The sequence below is a fragment of the Hibiscus syriacus genome, unplaced genomic scaffold, assembly GCF_006381635.1.
Source record: "Hibiscus syriacus cultivar Baekdansim isolate YM2019G1 unplaced genomic scaffold, ASM638163v2 tig00110383_pilon, whole genome shotgun sequence".
Lineage (NCBI taxonomy): Eukaryota > Viridiplantae > Streptophyta > Magnoliopsida > Malvales > Malvaceae > Hibiscus > Hibiscus syriacus.
Window position 1 is genome coordinate 1,667,518 of NW_024062714.1, and position 4,179 is coordinate 1,671,696.

Here is a 4,179-nt window from a genome sequence, read left to right on the forward strand (position 1 = left end):
AACCCCAAGCTATACACAAACGTTAATCAACAGGATGAGTTCTATCTATACACTTCTCGTAATATAGACGCTATTTTGTATAATATTATAACCTCACAAATTAATCTTAAATAATTTTTACGAATTTAACCTTAATTTTAATCTATAAGAATCACACTCATTTTTTAGGGGAGGATGCTTCTCTATTATGAGTGGCTAAAAAGATTATAATCTAACTGTATAGAGCACTACCGCGTTTAATGCAACAAAATTGTATGTAAAATATTGTTTCAAGTACAGGTACAAGGTAGGATCCTACAAAGATCGAGTGAACATAAGCTAGGAACAGACAAAAACATATTATTAATAAAAAATATAAAAATATAAAAGAATTTAAAAATATTAGGTTTACAACAGCCCTCAGCCATCCCTCGATTCAACCCTACTCGTATCCAGCAGAAAATATACGGTTCATCTATAATCGGAGCTGGAACAGAAAATAGTATATAAATATTCTTAAGTTCATAGACAGCTGTGCATGATGGAAATTGTAGGCTATCTACTATATCTCTCGTGCTCATATTTAGACTGTTCCGCATGGTTCGCCTTCCAACTCCGGAATTACCTTTTTGCATCATGGCAACAAATTCACCGTAATCGATTCTTCCATCCTGAAACAATCAAGTAGTATGAGAATTTAGGATCCCTAAGCAACAAGACAACAAAGAGCTAAGATGGCTTACATTATCTTGATCAACTTCTCTTATTATATAGCTGAAGCTCATCAACCGTAATATAGCTGCTATCGTCCTTATCGAAATATTTGAACTCCGCGACGAGATGTTCTTCGCGCTCTAGTTTATTAACGTGAACTGTAGCAGCTATGAATTCCCCGTAATCAATGCTCCCATTGTAGTCAACACCAGCCTGAGAGAACAAATGAAATAGCTCATATGATTGTGTTGCAAATTCTAAACCCCATCTTTCTCTATTGGCATTGCTTTCATTCTAAGTAACATAATAAAACAATTGTTGATATCTGCATCAGAATGAACTTAACTGCATTCATAAGTTCCTGAATTTCAGTATCCTTCAGTGTGGAGCCATATCTTTGTAAACCGGCTTTGAGTTCATCGAATGTGATCGCGCCACTGTTATCGGTATCCATTGCCGTAAACATTTCCCTAAAACCAGCAATCTCCTCCTCGGATAGACTTTCAGCAATTACCTGATAAAGGTGCACTCTTTGTTTAGTGAGACAAACAACTTGCTTCTGTTGCTTTACACACATGCAAACACACATATTGAGAATGGTACCCGTAAAGCTATCTTCTTTAGTTTATTCATTGCTGAGAATTGCTTGAGACAAGAAAGTACTGCAGAACCGAGTGCCTTGTCTGGGGCAACGCCATTTTCAAAAATCCAGGGATGACCTCAAAGAAGAAAAACATTTATGGGTTCAAAACATTCATAAATTTCAACCAGATAATAATAGAAAGGTAAATGTATCACACATATTACATCATGTGCAGTTAGTCATTCCGAAGGTCGAGAGCATAGCATCTTCCGGATTAAGTCCTTTGCACTATCAGATATTACAGGTTAATACAGCATAAAATATTCCTTGTTGTGTTTCTAAAGAACAGACAGAGGAAAGTTGCAAGTATATTACACATAGAATTGCTTGAGAACAGGGGCGGACCCAGGACAAAAATTCAGGGGTTGCACAAAAAAAAGTCTTATAAATTTTTTTAGGGGTTGCACAATATTAAAGGTGATACTTGTATTAATTAGAAAAAATTAAAAAAAAATTAACACTAAGTAGACAATTTTATTGCACAAAATTTTTTTTTCTATAAGAATTTAACTGAAATATGGGGATTCTACCTAAAAATCACAAAATATATATATATAAAAATACTAAAATAATATCATTTGATCAATGTTCCTCACAATTTGAGGGGTTGTCCGGGCTACCTTGGCAACCCCTGGGTCCGCCCATGCTTGAGAACTCATTATGATGCAGAACCAAAGAAAATGAAACATTGACATTACCAGCCCAAAAAGTTGTGACGCCACTTGGCATTATATAGAGTATAACTCCTGCAGTCCATACATCGGCTTCTGGTCCGTAATGCTTGAGGAGTACTTCCGGAGCGACGTAATACAGGCTTCAGACCACATCGGTAAAAACTTGGCCTAGAGTATGCAAACCACACATCATGTTAAACAACATATGCTAATTAAAGTAGTACGCATTGAGTTTAGATGTTAGGAATAAGTTGTTGATTAATTGCGCTACAAGTAAACTCACAAGTAATTCCTTACCTGGTTTAAAGAACACTGAGAATCCAAAAATCAATAGCTTTGAGTGAAAATCATTATCCTTGTTAACTAGCAAGAAATTCTTAGGTTTTAGATCTCGATGCATAACCCCAAGTGAATGGCAAGCCTCGACAACTTCAACAATAATATTCGTCAATGCAGCTGCCTTCCTCTCGGTGTAATGCCCTCTTTCTTTGGATGATATGATCGAACAATTCACCTCCAGAGCAAAGCTCCATCACAATATGCACATATAAACTGTCCTCGTATGTACCTTTGATCATAACGATATTATCATGACTGGCCAAATGAAGCATTATCTGAATCTCCCTCCTAACACCCTCGACATCCTCCTTGGAAACCAACTTCCTTTTGCAAATAGACTTACAGGTATAGTTGATACCTGTTGAAATCTCGATGCAAAAGTAGTCCCGAACTGTCCTTGTCCTAGCTTGCGACCGATAGTATATAGGTCGCGGATGTTCGGTGTCTTATGACCAAGAATATTACAAGCCTGGTGATCAGTACCACGCTTTTTGCTGTCATCTTTCTTAGAGGGTATAATGGTAGCCAAATGGGCATCTTGAGTGGGTTCTTTGGGGATTTCTTGGGGAGTAAGTTGTTGATCCTTTAAGGTGGAATTGGGATAGTCTGTAGAAGTGTGGTTCTGCTTGGAAGGAAGTTCTTTGGGCTGATGAAGCTCTGATGAATGTGCCCGCCCCCGCGACATGTGTTGCGCATCAAACAATCAATATTTCTCCCCAGTACTTATTTTCTCATGCAATAATATAAGCACATCAGTTTATCAGGAAATAATGGAGAAAGAAGGTAAATCGTTTATGATCGCATAATTGGAAATCATGAAACATCACATGATTACATGTTGACGAAAACGGGTAAAGAAAACAAAAGAACACGAGAATTTTACGAGGTTCGGCAATGTGCTTACGTCCTCGGTGCCTAGGCGGCGCTAGAAGTTTTTATTCAATGATATTTTAGGTCTAGGTTACATCTCTATTTATAATAGAAAACCCTGGTACATAATTACAAAATTAACCCTGTACCGTACCGCGGGAGCTACGCCCCCGCACCCCCAACCCACATAATTTGTAACCCCACAACGAGACTTTCTTTGTAAGGACAATTGATGTTCACTTCGCTCACTCCGCTCCATCTCCTGTCCTCTTTACTGGTATATTTATGAGCCATACCTAACAAATCTCCACCTTGGCGAATATCCTGCCCCTTGGAAACTTCAATGTGGGTTGGGTTACCTTGCTTCTTTAACAACTCGAAACATTCAACAAGTCCAAGCAATGCTTGAACTTGTCTGTCGTAACTGGCTTGGTGAACATATCAGCGGCATTCTCATCAGTATGTACCTTCTGAAACAAAACCTCTCCAGATGCAACCAACTCTCTGATCTTGTGGAACCTTACATCAATATGTTTAGTTCTAGCACGATACACCTGATTCTTAGCCAAGTGAATAACACTTTGATTATCACAAAGCAACTGAACTCCACCTTGTTGAACACCCAACTCCTTCACTAAACCAGTAAGCCATAAAGCTTCTTTTGCAGCTTCAGCCGCTGCCATGTATTCAGCTTCAGTTGTAGATAGTGCCACGACAGATTGAACAGTAGACTTCCAGCAAATAGGCCCTCCACCAAGAGTAAACACATACCCTGTCGTAGATCTTCTATTATCCAAGTCACCTGCATAATCTGAATCCACATATACAACCAAAGGATTATCCCGCTGACTCCCAAAAACAATTCCATGTCCCACAGTACCCTTTAAGTACCGAAAGATCCACTTGACTGCATCCCAATGTTGCTTACCAGGTTTAGACATGTACTTACAAACTGACTAC

General features: G+C 38.5%; 1 pseudogene; it reads right to left on the reverse strand.

Annotated features, from left to right (window-relative positions):
• Positions 1–269: 269 nt before the first annotated feature.
• LOC120121917 lies at positions 270–3,045 on the reverse strand (annotated as a pseudogene).
• Positions 3,046–4,179: the final 1,134 nt, after the last annotated feature.